General features: G+C 33.4%; 1 long non-coding RNA gene across 3 annotated transcripts in view; it reads left to right on the forward strand.

Annotated features, from left to right (window-relative positions):
• The window catches only part of LOC119633488, a 22,945-nt gene extending 8,577 nt beyond the window's left edge, over nt 1–14,368 (forward strand). The window contains exons 1-2 of one of the 3 annotated variants that reach the window (XR_005246874.1): nt 7,407–8,579; nt 14,297–14,368. This is a non-coding gene — a long non-coding RNA (uncharacterized LOC119633488). Of the gene's footprint in view, nt 1–7,406; nt 8,580–8,749; nt 8,897–14,296 lie in introns of those variants that run through there. The other 2 variants (XR_005246872.1, XR_005246873.1) reach the window with 2 other exon arrangements.
• Nucleotides 14,369–16,707: the final 2,339 nt, after the last annotated feature.

Raw genomic sequence — 16,707 nt, forward strand, 5'->3', positions numbered from 1 at the left:
AAAAAAAAAACAAAAAAAAAAAATACAAAAAAAAAGTAAACATAGAAAACCAGTCTACGAAGCAGCGTACACAGCTGCATTAGCTGTCAATGATGATGCTGGTGTTTTGCTATTTCTTCTTATCGCTTTCTATATCTTTATTTCAATTTTTACATTAAGGTTTTTTTTATTGTCTTTTTGTTCTTGTTTGCTTGAAGTTAAACCTTTTAGAGGCAGTAAACTTGCCATGGCTTGTCACAAAACTAGGCAACGGAGGAGGAAAAAAAAAAGTTAACACAGCAGAAGAAAGAAACAAAACTGAAAGTTAGTTACTTAATATTATTGGGATTTGTTTTTATTGATGAATGCAAAGCGTTTCGGAGTAGCGTGAATTCGAAAGTCACTTTAGGAAGTTTAGGTCTTCTCTAATTCTTCAGTCACAATTTCATTTATAAGCTGTAATTACGTCTTCAAGATTGATCGAATTCGTTAAGAAAAGACTCACTTTGGATAAGGATAAGGACGTTATCAATAACTCAACAAAGCATGTAGACGCACAAAAGGAGACGGGTTCTATATGACATATGCAAGAAACATAGCTTTGCGGCAAACTCGAAAAGCATTTTCTTAAAATATATATCAAGAAGTCTGAAATTGGGAAAAGAGTTCCAATCGTATATATGTGGCTATCGCGGTGTTTACAAGCTACTGATTAAACGACCATCGTCACACCGACGGTAGCAAAAGATTAACCAACGGCGGAATCGATTGCGAACCAGTACCAGTTTATCGTAACAAGATGCGTTGTGTATTACGCGAATCGTATTGAATTATGCGCATTTCGAAAATATCCCCATGTTTATTATTCTTCTAAATGTTTTCATTTATTTCTCGATGTATATCATAAAGCTTTGATACATTTTCCAAGGATGATTTTTTTATAGCGCCCTCTACAAAAGCATTAAGCAGATTTTCTTTAAAATGTTATAAAAAATTGTCCTCATTTTTACAAAGACGTATGCGCCGTGAGTGAATAGAGGGACGGACCGTCAGACTGACATCATTAAATAAGCTTAAATAAATCCATTTGGTCTATCAGGTTATATCAAATTTTTGCAGATGTATGCAACACCCAGAAAGACTTGAGATAGACCCAGCTTTTATTATACAGATCGATTCAGAACCATTAAAGCTTGTATATCCCTCTGCCCGTTTTTTTTTTTTTTTTTTTTTTGTTACAGATCGTAATATTTTAATAAAATTTGATGCAACGCCTTTTTTTTGATTCAAGGGCAAACGCGATTGCAAACTGGTCTGATCGGACTAATTTTTCTATCGTTTCCCTTTATAATATGCAATTCATGTCGTTATGTGAATAATTGTATTAAGTGAAGCGCAGGGTGTAGGGAATTTAATAGTAAGCCGTGTCCCGTGTTTTTACTCGTATGTTTATTAATATTTTGGGGATTGTAAAGGATTGGTCGCTTTTTTAAAATCTATAAAAGTTTTCTATCGTGTCGGCCACTCTGCGAATTAGGGGAAAACTACATCCTATTAGCAATTGCGGACTCTAGGAAATGTGCTTACACAATCGCATAGGCGCGCGTTGTCATTTGAATTGATTTGTACGAGATTTTTTAGAATTTTCACGGTCCTTAAAAATTGAAGTACGTATAGAGCTGGAAACAACATTGATATAACATTTGCCAGAAAAAAAAAAAAAAAAACAGTAAGCAAACGTAGAGACTAATTCGTGCATTACAGCCTTGTGCCATTGGCCCAATTATGGTCCCATAGCTGATGTTGAATAAAATAATTTACTTTAAAATTTTTAAAAGGCATGTATTAGATATGCAAATATGCAATTGAAATGTTTTTAGAGGTCGAATGCATGAAGCTGATATACTGCGTCCCACTAGCTACACTTTTCTGCAAAACACTGTTGCTCTCTTTGAGTCAAAGCAGTCATCGAACCGTCTTCCTTCATTTTTGCAAGAAAAGATTTTGCCTGTGAATGGATAAACCGTTCTAATGAATGTTTGTTACATGTTTTAATATTTCGCTGGTTTTTGTAATAACGAACTGTTCAAATCGATTAATTGTTGTTGGTAGCGTTTAATGTTAACCATCAAACCAAGAATATTGCCATGTCAAATGAGTCAATATCGCAGCCGATGTGAACAGTACGCCAGGATCTATGATCGGGATTGCAAATGAGGTTCTTATAGAATAAGTCAATATATTACCCCAGCAAGGTTAAAATGGGAAAACGATTTCCTTTTGCATCGTTTGGGCAAAAAAAAAAATGCAAGTCTCGACATTTTCGCTAAAAATTAAAGTATTTTTACGTTTCGACGTAGGCTAGTACTAAGTATGTTATACAAAAACACGACAGTCGGACCATCTACGAACAAATTTGAGTTTTGTATTTAGATGCATTGTGAAGCACTTTTCTTGTTACGAAATGCTAATCTTGTGTTTATTTCCGATTAAAGTCGCATTTGCTCTATCTTTTGGAAATGAAAGTTATTACCTCATCTTGTTGTTCATATGATACGAAGGAACAACAAGGAAAAGTGTGATATTCACACTTCACCAAATCAATAATTTAGTTTGGAAAATATTCTGAGAGAAAAGCGATAGAAGAATATTTTCATAAATTTTTGCCTTCACATCCACTACAGGCCGTAAACTTCATTCCATCGTCTGTGTTATGCGAATATCATGCATTTTCCTTTTAAAATTTTAGATAGCACTCCTGAATTGCTTTAAAGCACCTCAGACCAACATTTCATACGAGTTTTAAGTTTCATAAGATGAGTAGTAGTAGCTATAGGGAACGGTGCGCATTCTTTTCAAAGCCGGCTTACGACTATCATCTGAAAATTTATATGGGAAGTTTCAGCTTTCTTCCCGACGTTTCGCTTCTTTGGCAGTGTGCGAATTTCAAATTAATATTTATAAGTAACAGCCGTAAGGACAAATCTAGCACACCGACACGTAAAAAAATGTGGAAAGAACTTCTGCTCATTTGTGTACAATTCGTCTCTATTTACTTTTTTTCATTCGTACTTGTATTAAAAGCAAATTTACTATTTATACCGAAGCGGGCCAGACGATTGTTTAATAGTGTAAAAATCAACTTGGCATGCTTGCTTTGTGTACACGCGCAGCTACTAGCCAGTCAGTTACCCGGTTAAGCCGAAAATTGAAATCTATGTGTGCATGTGTCCGCGTTGTCTTCTGCTTAACCGGTATTTACTTATTCTGCCGTATTTTATGTTCAGCACCTTTTTAACTTACACACTTCATTCTTCGCCCGTTTCTGATCCCTTCTTCGAACGTTGTCAATATTTTCTTTCCATTTCTGTCGTGTGCCTGTGTTTGTTTTGTACCGCACTGTGCTCAACGTAGTTTTTATTTAAGCGTTAAGTGTTTGCATACATTTCTTTGCTTTCTCTTCTAGTTCTGCTTGTTTCTGACATAACGTTCCGGCAATTGACGTTAAGTTATTTTTATTGGGGTTTTCTTTGCTTTTCGAACAATTTTCCTTTTTTCTCTTTTAGTATATTTAGTGCATTTACTACTACTTCTGTCATAGTTCCGTAGCATTTGACAAGTGAGACGCACAGCACAAAAAAGAAAATAAAACCTGTTTAGTGGCCTAGAACTTTGTTTCTGTTGATTATGAATGTAGTGAAATCTATAAACAGAGACAATGACCTTTAAAGGGTTATATGTCGTACAGTATAATAAATACTTTTTCCGCATAGTACGGCAATTAGAATTTCCGAGGATTGTCAATCAACATAAGTTTGCATTGACCGTGGCGATAAAATCCTGGCCCTCGAATGTACCGGAAGCGCTGCTGGGCGTAACACCTCTTTCTATTGCTATAAAAAAAAGCGCCTGCCTAAGCGCACTTAGATTGTTGAATATCGACAAACCAAAACCCTTTGTCAAGATACTGGACCATTGTGTCGCAACGCTAACACTTTTCCACCGGTTCAGAGTGACCATACCGGCGAGATCGGGCAGAAACGGTCAAGCTTTTGAAATCGGGATGGAAAGAAGGAAATGGTACGCCGACGGTTCAAAATTGGAAAATGGCAAAACTGGGGATGCGGTTTGTGGCCTGAGTTTTCGGTGGGCCATACCAATGGGTCATAGTCTCTCAAAATTCCAAGTACAAGTCTATGATATCGCAGCATGTGCCTCTGAATGCTTTAGAAGGCAGTGCAGGCGGTGTCTGCTCTGACAGTCAAGCCGCCTTATAGTTCCTAAAAGGGTGAATGGTAACATCTATACCTATATTCGAGTGCCTTCAAAAACTGAATAAGGGAGGCAGGCACAATGATGTGCACCTAATATGGGTGGCTGACCATTCGGGTGTTGAGGATAACGAAAGGGCTGACTGTGTAGCCAACAGTGGAGTCCGACGGACCAGAATAGGCCCCGAACTTTTCTTTGGCGTACCATTGTCATTGCAAGGAATTTGCAGGAAAGCCGCAGGCAAAAAGATTCATAAAATCTTCCGGTATGGCACATAGACTACTGGATCTAAGAAGAACTGACGTAGGTTTGGTTACAGGCTTCTACGCAGGTCATAATTACCCCAGGTACCACCTGAAAAACATGTGTATGTCCGATAACGATTCATGCAGATTCTGGCAAGAGACGAGGCAGACGTCCTATCATCTTCTATGTGAATGTTAGGCTATCTGAAGAATCAGACACAGTGTGTTTCCCAAACATTTCATAACGTAGGACACGTTAGGTGCCTTAAACGAAGAATTGTGGCGGTATTCATATGAATCCTAAGACTGGATGATTAGGGGCACGGGAATGTAGAATAGATCTTCTTGGTCGCGGTACGAATTGCCCACATAATTAATAATAATAAATAAGTGACGTGTTATGCATTTTAGTTATCTATTTCAAATCAAAATCTTAATAACTTGATAGGTTGATTTGATTTTATCGAATTTTAATATCAAAAATTAACAAGACAATACGCGTGAGTTCATTGCATGTCTATCGAACATATCTGGGAGTTATTCTACCTTCCAATCATGTCTATACATTTGGACGTTATAAAGTTTGTTTCCCTTGGTGCATATAGAGTTGTGCGAATGGTGTTGAAGTGAAAGGTAGGTGGACGGATAAATTAAGAAAGTTTTACACGAAAAAAAATTAAGACGTTTGAAAAATAACGGGAAAAACTTTCAGTCACCATTATAGTACTTGAGGGTTTAGATAACCAATAGCCAAACTAATTAGACCCAGCGCTGAGCACATCGATCAAGAAATCACTAAGTGAAATATCTTTTGTGTATTTCTGAGCATTAAGAACAATAGCTTTATGTAGTTGATTAAAACAAGTGAAAAGATTACAATGAGCCACGTCCCACCAAATGTGGTCACATCGCGTTAAGATATGAACCCACGAACTCTGAAGTCATTATTCTTACCTACCCGACTACTCGTGCAGGCGAATTGTTGAGTAACGTGACTCCTTTCTCTGCAAAATTCTTACTCATGTTCGTGAACATTTTTGTGGCTTAATAGAGCCATAGAGAAATTGTTTTCAACTGCTTTCATATCACGATAAGTTGCATTTTAAGGCAACCTAAGTGATGTCTAATTAATTGTCGCTTAAAAAGGGTGCTTAACCGATCCGACCTGTGTTACAATCTCATCTTTCTATCAGCGGAAGAATGAAGGATTTGAAGGATGATAATGATGTGATGATGATGATGATGATATGATATAAAATATCTAAAATCTTCTCTCCAGGATTTCTTAAACATAAAAGAACATTGGGTTGGGCAATGATAATAGTTTAATGGACTTTTGTCTGTTGGACACCACAAAATTCTGGGCTATCTCCCACAAAGTCAATTTTCATTTTGTTATAATTTCTTGTCTTCATTTGAGCTAAGAGTAAAGGAACGAATCCGTTTAATATTTTGTACTACAGTGGATAGTATATGTAATAAATTTGCTTAAGAATTTTAAACCACCTTAAAGTGGTAAAGCGGAAATTCTTTGGGATTAGTTTGGTAAGTTCACAGCTATGAAAATGCACCTTAAAAAGGATTCATAAATGGCTTGAATGCTCAGTTTTATATGCGAATGCTTATGGTATATAAGTAGTTTACCTTTCTCGACTTTAACAGCAACAAAATATTCAAGAAGAATAATGCATGATGTAGATAATGGCTTTTTGCCAAGTTACCTCATCACATGCTTTTTTTTTTTTGTCTAACAGAGACTAAGTTTTTAAAGATGCATTTTGGTTTGATTTTATGTAAATTATACTTTATTTGCATTTAAACTAAATATGACTCTTCTTTTTAAATCGTTCTTTCCCTGTACAAAAATGTACAAACACACACAAATGTATATACACGCTCAATGAAACCATAGACGGCGTTTTTGTACTAGCAATATAGCAGTAGTTGTAGTAGTTTGTTATTCTCTTTAACACTTTTCTTATTTATTTTTCCTTTCTCTGTTTCTCTGCCTCTATATATCTTAACCGCCCTCTATTCATATATATATATATATATATATATGTATATATATATATATCTCAACTCAACTGTCAGCCTCAAGGGAGCTGTTTGTGTTTTATTTTTCTAATTTAACTTTGCAATTTCCACTGATTACTACAAAAACACTTTATAAAAAGTAATAAAAACATATACATATATATATATAGATATCTAAATATCTACATATCTATGTATCTATATATCTATGTACGCGAACTATATGTATATATGTATTTACCAGAGGTCTAAATATAATATGGTGGCATCAAGAATGAGATGAAAAATGTATGTAGAATCTTCTTCCAAAAAAGTTTTTCTATATATTTTTATTTATTTTTGAATAGAAACTTTTCGCCCAAAAAAAGAGCGAACATACACATGCGAACGAATAAGATATAAAAAAAAAAAACAAAATGCAAAAGAAAGAAAGTTCTTAGCTTGAGAGCGGCAGAGTGATGTTAAATATTTTCAATGTGCACAATGAGTAATATCCATGAAACCTACTAAACCATATTACACTTACATACAAAATATTGGCAAGAACAATACGTACGTAAATATATGTATATGCATTAGTATGCGTATGCACATAGCCCTCTTTCACCGTACCGATGTAATGAACGCCTCCCCCCCATTTTAAAATGAAGTCAAAGTAATACCTTCTATTATTCCAGAGGGCCTATAGCTCAGAAAGGGGGTTACTTAACAACAAATAATGCAAAAACATAAAGAGAGGAAAAAGTTTAAAGGTTACCCTCACGAAGCAAAAAAAAAAAAAAAAAAAACAAAAAGCAAAATGTATATGAGTAAAGCCAGAGAGAGAGAGAAGTGAAGCGAGAGAGGCGTTGAGCTGTTAAAATTGCAGAGCATACGAGTGATAAAAAGTGCAAAAAAAAAATCACCATCTTTTTTGCATTTATTATTCCAGTAATCAGCTGTTTAGTGAGAATGATATGAAACAGCTGTGAATCTGCAAATGGGAAAAAGTAAAAGCTTAACATATGAGAGTAAAGAATTGAAAGAAAGAGAGTCATGGTGGGATAATACATCAGCTGTTCGCTGGCTGATATAAGCAGCAGCAGGAGCAGCAGGCGCAGTAGCAGTAGCAGAGTAACTGAGTGGGGGTGAAGGGTGGTATTCACATCTCTGTAGTTTCTGCTGCCAAAAACTACAGCTGTTTTGTCGTTACTGCACAAATGTTTTAAAACGCCCCTTTTTCTCATCATCAACGTATTAAATAATTATTTTGCTATATATACAGCTGTTGTCTGGTCACATGTTGCCGGCTGATTACTGAGATGTGACATGCGCTCTTTGCACACTGTTAAAATGTTGCGTTCGTGCATGTAACCTTCAAAAACTCAGCTGTTCTTATTCGAACCCTTGTAACTTTTACAGCTGCTGCTTTAAAGTTTCAGGCTAGATGGGGGTAGTATTGAAACGTCTGTTCTCTGCTCGACCTCTGCTACTTACACGCCTAAAGTCTTCTTCTTTTATCATCTTTATATCGAGCATTTCTCTGCCGATGTAAGCAGCACAAACATACGTCGTGTTTGCATGTTTGTTGGTGTGTTGGAATTATAAGGCCGGAATTGTTTATTGTGTGGGGAATACTTTTAAATGTTATTTTGCAAATTCGTGTTAAGGTAGCTAGCTAGCCAGCCAGCTAGCCTGCCTGCCTGCCAGCCAGCCAGCCAGCCAGCCAGCCATCCATCCAACTGACTACCAGCCTGGCTGGGTAAAGTATAAAAAGGAATAGAAAATTGTTTGCACGTGCGCCAGGATCTAACGGCTGATAACAGTTGTCTGAGCAAATAACAGAACTACGTCAGTTAATCAGCCAGCTGTTATTGAAATATTATTATAGTGACTGATACTAGCGCGAGGCAGAGCAGTTTAGTGTGCACCGAGCCTTCGTCGCTGGCTAAGCATTGCCGGTATAGTTATTAGCTTCGAAGAAAGCGAAGCGTGCGGTCGTGCCTCTACTAGATAAGCAGGATATAAACATTCTTTACCGTGTAGTCATCCAAAAAGTTCTCGAGTGTGTGTAAAGTGTAAAATTTTTCAGTTTCGGTTTTCGTTATTTTACAAAATTTTCCAAATAACCCTTATATAGAGTATATAATAGCGAATCTAATACAAAATAAAATAATAAAAATAAAAACAATAAGAAAAACTTTAGTATTTGTTGCCATTATATACACGCACACACACACACACACACACACTTAAACACAAATACACATGCACACATAAATAAAAACTCACGAATAACAAATTTTTTAGTAGTATTCTATGTGTAAAACAAGCCTAAAATTAAAATCTAAATAACGAACTTTAACATGAAACTGGTTTTTAAGGTATTTTTTTTTTTTTACTTTAGTTTTCATATATAAATTTTTAATTGTATTCTTGTTTGCATGATAAACTCACTAACAAAAAAAATTAATTTTAAAATTTAAATTAAAAAAAAAAAAAAAAAAAAAAAAATCTTTAGAAATTTTCAAACCAAACAACAACAAAAAAGTTGTTTTTCAGTTTGGTTAAAAGGCTTGCCACTGCTGTTCGTTTGGCTTTTGTGTTGTAATAAAAAATGAAATGATTATTTTTTTTTTTTTTTTTTGGTTTTGCTTTTTACTTTATTTTTGTACTTCTATGCGGTTTACCTACAAATCCGGTCTTTTATTGGTAATTTATGTAGACATCGTTAAATATTGTGGTAGTGTTTGGCATAGTCATGTTGGTTGAGTTTTTCCATAATTTTTACAACACATGTTGCACAAGTTTTTTTCTTCTGCGTCTATTATGTAAAATAATTAAAACTAAAAAATATTTTGAAAAGAAGTGACTTGAAAAAAGAAATTTATTGAAAAACATTTCAAGCAAATTCCGCGAATCAACAACAATATGTAGTAGTAAGTTGAAGTTCTTTCTATAAACACTAATCCCTTTCCCGATACAATTCTAAGCAATTCGTCCCTTAAGTCTTTTTTGAATTATGAAAGATTACTCGATTGCTTATATGCATTAGTGATTCTACAAAATGAATTCATTTTCGACCATCGTGTGACGTCTCGTCCCTGCGTCCATCTAATAGGTATTACTGGAACCACTGTAATCGTGGAAGTTAAAATAGATTCTCTTAATTGCAGCAAAATTTGAACATGTTAATTTTAATAATATGGACTTTAATAATCTACAACTAATATAGATCGACTTTAAAATTAAGATAACCGTTTACAAAGACTTTTTAAAGAAGACGAGGAAAAAATATGATCGCCTTGAAAATTGTGAATTATTTATTTAGAAAATAAGAGCGAAAACGTTTAGAACCCATTTTCTAGTTTTCTTGTTTTTTGGCTTAAAAGCGATATGAGTAATCAAATATCTTCATCCAGGCATACAGAGTTTTCTTCTCCCACATTTAAAGTAAATTTTATAAAATTTTTAAATTTTGCAAATGCAAGAAAAGCGCTTCCTTTACCATAAACCTCTTTATATGATAAAATAAAGCGGCGCGAGGTTGAGTAGTGTTTGAATTTATTTATAATTGTCTTTTGAAGCTCAGTATTAGAAATGGTCAAATTAATCCATGGAAATCTTTACGTAAGCACGTTATGTGTTATCCAGGTTTTCTTTCTTTTTCGAATGCACAATGAATCTTACAATGGAAAAAAATCTAAGAAACAAATTACGTTGTGTGTGAAGTATCCCTCATCGTCGCGCTAAATTGGTTATAAGTGAACGTATATGCAATTTTTTTTCTTAACAAGTGAATATATTTTAGCCTTTCTTAAGTGTGTTCAGTTCCCGAGTTTTCAATCCACTTTTTTTATTCATTCATTGAAAACCACGTTTTTAAAGCAACATTTTTTGTTAGTCTTGTGTCACCAGTTAAAATTTTACGAATTTCTTATAATCATTTTGAGTTATAAATAATTTGAAAATAGAAAGTGCAAAAATATTTTTATATTTACAAATATTTATTTTCTCAGGTTTTTGAACTTATCTAAGCGTTGTTGTCATCAATTTAGTCATAAAAGTCTTTTGCATATTGTAACATGTTTTACAAAATTTTTCATAAAAAGAAACTGAAAAAGTGAGAAAAAAATAAAATCGAAAAATGAAATATTCGAAAATGCATAAGAAAATTCGTCTTAAGATTGAATTGAGCGAAAATTGGTTTTTCTTTTCTTTTTTTTTTGCTAACAAATATGTCATCAGAATTGGTTGACAAATTTTCAAAAAAACTAGAAACGTTGGCTTTCTGATTTCTTAATTTTAATACTCGGCTCCTCACACTATATATGCGATACAAGGTTATATCGGTTTACGTTGATTCTGTATCGAATAAATAGAATAATTCGAGATATCTTAGAGTTACGATTTATTATGTTAATTTTAGGTCTGACTATGTCGTATTGCTCGCTGTCAGTCTTTCCGTCTGTCTGCTTATGTATTTTTTGCGTTTCATATGCAAAATGCAACCGTAACGAAATTCGATGAACCAACACGTTTAGGGCTACGTAAAATCCCCACTGATGGATCAGAACCAATCCCTTCATAATTAGGTTTTTTTTTTTTTAATTTTCTTGTTTTTAATATATCACGAAAAAATAAAGTAAAAGTGAATAGTTGAGACAGCGTCATTTTTTTTAATCCTCTTCTTAATGAATGTTTAATATTTTATTTTTTCGATTTTTTTATATTTTATTTAGCTCAAAGTAGTGATTTCACGTAAAAGTTCAGTGTGCAAGTTTGCTTAGGCAGCTTTGTTCCGTTTGTCTAAACTCGGATCTAAGTAACTTTTTCTTGAATGGAAATGCGTTGCATTTTCTTTTAAATTTTAATTTCATGTCTGGTAAGAAATTTGAAGCTTCTATTAATTCCCTTGTGGATCTACATTTTTTTATATGCCCTTTGTTTCAGTTCAGAAATGAAAAATAGAACTCGGAGGAATGGACAGAAACATATGGCTGTAGGCTTTCGCAAGTGACATGTCATATGCACTCAGTTTCAATTCAGAGGTGAAAAACAGAGATTGGGCAGTTGGCCAGACATTTATTGCTCTTTAAGCGCTTGCAAAAGCCATGACCAAATTAATATGAGGAAATCTTTCTGAGCAAAAATCCTACCGAAATCGAAATTTTTTACAATTAAATATGACATCTTTAGCTCTTAATTCATTTTCAATTTTCAATTAATATTGTCGTTGGCGAGCTCACAATATCAATGTAAACGTTTTTTACATTAAGTTGGTACGAATTCCGTTTAATTGTAAAAGAATTCGATCTCTTAGTTCATATATTGCAGGATCTATGGCAATTTTCCTTTAAAGCAGTTAGCTATCTCGAATTAATTGCTTTTATTGATTGCAAAGAAATACTAAGAAGCGGTTCCTTTAACGGGAAGAAAAAGAGTAGTCTAGGAAGTAAATTTCAGAAAAACTTGATTATTGTGGAGCATAAGCCAAAAAATTCTTTCATAAATCTGAACGCTTAATACTCCTTATTAGGTAATAAACAATATGACGGTAGCCGAAAAAGATTTTCCAAATGACACTGAATTTTTATTTGCTCTTATGTGGTTGTTTTCATCACTTCATTAGATCGCATTGTTGTCTCTATGCCATAACACATTCCTAACTTTCAATCATCAACACGAATATTTTCATTAACTATTATTGTTATTGTTGCAATTATAAATTAGTTATACTAAACAATTAAATTCTAGGAGTAAAAGTAGGATGAGCGCTACACTCTTTCTTTTTTTAAGATAAATGGTTAGTTAGCACAATCGTTTTAATGACTATAAATATTTTATTAATATTTTAAAAGCAATTTTATACGAGTTTTTTGCATAATACATTTTCCCATTTTGGAAAATGCTTTCATAGTTTTTCTATCCACCACCGAGAGATGAGATGTATACTTATTTCGTCATAATGTTCGCAACAATCCAAAAGGAAACTTCAGAGATCCCATAAAGTATATGTATTCTTGGTCAGCGCAAAATTTTGAACTGATTAAGCCATGTCTGTCCGCCATTGTCTGACCGCAAAAAATGAAGATGTTGAATTCAAATTTGATAGAAACATTGGAAGTTTCTGCTCGCAAGTTGGTATTGAAAACGGACCAAATTGGTTAGAGCACAGGCGCAAACTGCATACAACTCCGTTTTGTTCAGCAAAAATTTTATGGATTTTGAGATCAAAAGCTGAAATTTTCCATATTTACTTTGAGGAGAGAGTAGAATTCGACATGCTAAGTGTGCTAGCTGCGGTCGTTACGACGTAATCCATTAATTTTTCCTTATAATATCTTTCTGTGGACTAAGAAATAAATGAAGATAAATTTTATGTCATTCACTTTTTTATAATCGCGAATGAAAACATGCGGCGCTAAAGATCGTAATGATGGTGGTTACGCGAGATTCCGGTCCAGCCGAATATAAATTTATTACTGGTTAAAACTTCCCTGAAATTTCAAATGACTGTTAGTGCCAACAATAAAAGCTTGTACCGACATACGACACATATACGATTTTGTTACCAGGCGCTTAAAGTTTGGATATAACAACTTCAAAAGTCAAAAAGGTTTTACTCCTTTAAATTTGAAGTTGAATTTTTTTTTTTTTTTACTTTTCTTATCCGATTTTAAAACTCCGACTGCAAATTCAAAACTTTCCGTATTTTTTAGTTAATCATCTTCGCGATACGATATTTGTACGACATTTAGTTTTATACCAGAATCATGAAAAAAATCTAAGCACATTGGTTTAATATTAAAATCTACAACAATGTATTAATACATCAAGCCTTCAACCTTACCGTTATCAAGATTAGGCAAAGCGTGTTTTTCTACTCTACACCATTCGTAGTACAAGGGTATATTGAATTTATGCGAATATATGCAAGATCCAGAAGCACTTGCTATATGTCCACCAAAATGGTCTGTCCGTCTGCCCACATGCCCGTGCATCTGTGCGACATTGTACCGAGCCTTCAGTTAATGCAACACTTCGAAGCTACTTAGCCATCCTTGTCGGTGTGTTTCTTAAGAGAAGTGTTTTCCAATCACAGACATTAAAACTGAGCTATGCATCATAATAAAACAATAAAAATTGAAAGCATTTAAAGACGGCAGTAAATTTATCAATTAATTTAAGGCAGTGTATATTCAATGTCGAAAGTATGTTTATATTATTTTTTAAGCTGAAATGTGTAGTGTAGTAGCAAAAACCTGTTAGCTAATTAATAGTTTTTGCAAAACCCATTTCTCTCCACATTCAAGTTCAGTGACTCTTTCTGTTTCAGGCTTTTTTTCACTTTTGTTTTTATAACACATCACTCATTATACAGACGTGTAGGATGAGTATTGACGAATCCATATGGTTTTTGGAGAGTACCAAGCTTCAAAAGAAATGTATCAGACAAGTACAAGTTACAGTCGCTTTAGAGAGCCTACACAGGAAATTCACATTCGTTCATTGTTTTGCAAAAACAAAACCGGTGTCTTTTGTAAGTTGCTATCATCCAAAAATCGTATGAATACGTCAATGACGATGAAATTCATATGCCATCCTATGAATTTACTGAGTGATGTTCCCTATACCACAAAAAAAGAGAAAAGAGAAAACCACAATAATTAGTTCTGTAATTTTATTTTTAAAGTTAGGATTAATTTATCTTTTTCATTCTTATTATAATTTTTAATATATTTTTTGTACTAATTTTTTTCTTCTTTCATTTTTCTTTTCAGTCAATCTGTTTTTGTGATAATTATCAATGAAGGTTTTTTTGGTATAAAAAAAAAAAAATTAAATAAAAAAAATAAATAAATAAATAGTAAATACGGCAAGTTTAGCAGTTTTTAAGGCAAATAAATGAATAGAAACTTTAAAACTCAATTCTCAAACTTGTAAATCTAAGTAAGTAAATAAAAACTAGTGTGACTTATAAAAAATTTTTAAAGATAAAGTTGAGCTGTGCTAATAAAATGTAAAAGTAAAATTAAAAGTAAATAAATAAAAATCCATACTAAAAAAAAAAAAAAAAAATGTGAATTTAATTTAACTAAAAAAAAAAAAATAATTATAATTAAATGTAAATTTCTGAAACAAAGTCAGTCCTCAAGATATCTGTGAAAATCTAGAAAACAAAAAATAATTGCAAATAAACTAAATATAAGTGTAATTTAAAAGAGTACATAATAATCACTAAATAAATTATTTTCTAAAAAAAAACAAAAGGGCTAAGATTTGTGTATAAATATTAACTGCAAATAAAAAAATAAAAGGACAAAAAAACCAAAAATAAATTTCATCTGTGTAAAAATTAACGAAAAGAAAAATTTTCTCAACGCGCTTACTAGAAAAAAAAATTTTTTCTTCTTAATTAAATAAAATTATTTAAAACCTATATTATAACATTTAATCATCACAAATATATAGAAAAAAGAAAATAAAGAAAAACACAAGCCTAGTACCAGCTGCATTTTTCTCTGTCTTACTACCAACAAAAAAAACGAAGAAGGAAAATAAAAAAATAAAATTAAAAAAAAAACTTGATAAGAACAAATTAACAAAATTGATAATTAAAAGGTAAGAAATAATTTTTAATTTAGACAAGAATGCTGTTTGCTCATTCAAATCACAAGCCACTACATATACAATTTATGTCGGTCTAAATACTGTTCTGCTCTGAGTACTCATCACATAATTCTCATGCTTTTGCAAAATTTTAGATCATTTATCTCTTATAAGCTGTAGATCGTTTTTATCGACATTTTCAGATATTCACTTTTATAGTTTATTTTTTATTTTCCAACAAAGGCGATGAGTGTGAATATATATTGCGTTAAATCACGAGATAGTACCGACTCGCAGCTTTTCTATTCTCCTCTTTATCACTTTCTATTAAGTGTTCAAAAGAAAAACGGAAAATGTATGGACAAACGGAAATACTCGATCCAATCGACTCTCAGGTTCATGTAGTGGTTCAGTGTTAATTAAGTTGTGTCGAAAATCCGTATACTTTACGACGTCCGCAATGTTTATGTCTGAATATAATAATCGGCATCACAAACCATTCACCCACTCAATCAATAGTTCACGAAATCTATGTTAATACCCCTTATAACACGGCAGACTAGTTTCGCGTTCTAGGAAAACGGGTTCGGAAACCGCTTCATTTACATTCAGTATTTGAGATTATTCTGCGGATGCAGTAATCATACCGACAAGTTACGAATTGAACGTTCTTGTGCCCATGAGAAAGTTAAAAGTTCTGATGTAGCGTTGTCGAGAACGATCTGAATTTATGCGTCGCTCCTTAGAAACCGAGACTGTTTGTTTGTAAGAATTTCATTTAATATTTATAGGAGTATGTAAGGAATGAAGTCGAACGATCGTCATACCTTGCATTTTGCGCATCGTGCTATTGGTCGGAAATATTACGTTAATGTTGTACTACGAAAGATTGCTGCGTTTTATTAAGACAATAAAGCAAAAGTTTTAATGCAACCCATCTATCGATGACGACGTTATCGGATTGAAGCATTTACATCCCTGCAATGCTTGTATTAACTTTGTCAAATACTTCTAATGCATCGAAATATGCATCAGAGACCATATAAAGTATACGTATAAGTATGTTTGCCTAGTCCAGCAGCCAGCAAGTCCGCTGTCTGTCCTTATCTGCCAGTTACGACCTTTTCGGTCGTAATCGTCGTTTGGGATATAATGTGATTCTACGTCGCTCGTCACGTTTACCTTGAAAACCAACTTAATTGGGGCACGGAAAATACGTAGAATAAGATATATGACCGGCACAGAGTGACAGGATTTTCTACAATAAAATATATTAAATGTTATATATATCGTATTGACAGAATAACCGATCACTCTTTCTTTGTTATGCTTTCGAAAAAGGAAGTCAGGCCGTGAATGGCAGGGCTATTGTTTCACACTTAGTTCATAGTTTCGATAAGATCCGTAAAACTGACGAAACAAATTAGTTTTTACGAAATAAATCGACCCTCGACCGCTATCAAATACTCTATATTACTCTAAAGTTGCAAAGACTTTTCAAAATAGGCTGTCGAAAAAGTGTTTCCACCCGCAACATTTCCAATAGCGTTCGTTCCTGGGCCGGACACACAAGTTGGTGTAT

The sequence above is a fragment of the Glossina fuscipes genome, unplaced genomic scaffold, assembly GCF_014805625.2.
Source record: "Glossina fuscipes isolate IAEA_lab_2018 unplaced genomic scaffold, Yale_Gfus_2 2, whole genome shotgun sequence".
Lineage (NCBI taxonomy): Eukaryota > Metazoa > Arthropoda > Insecta > Diptera > Glossinidae > Glossina > Glossina fuscipes.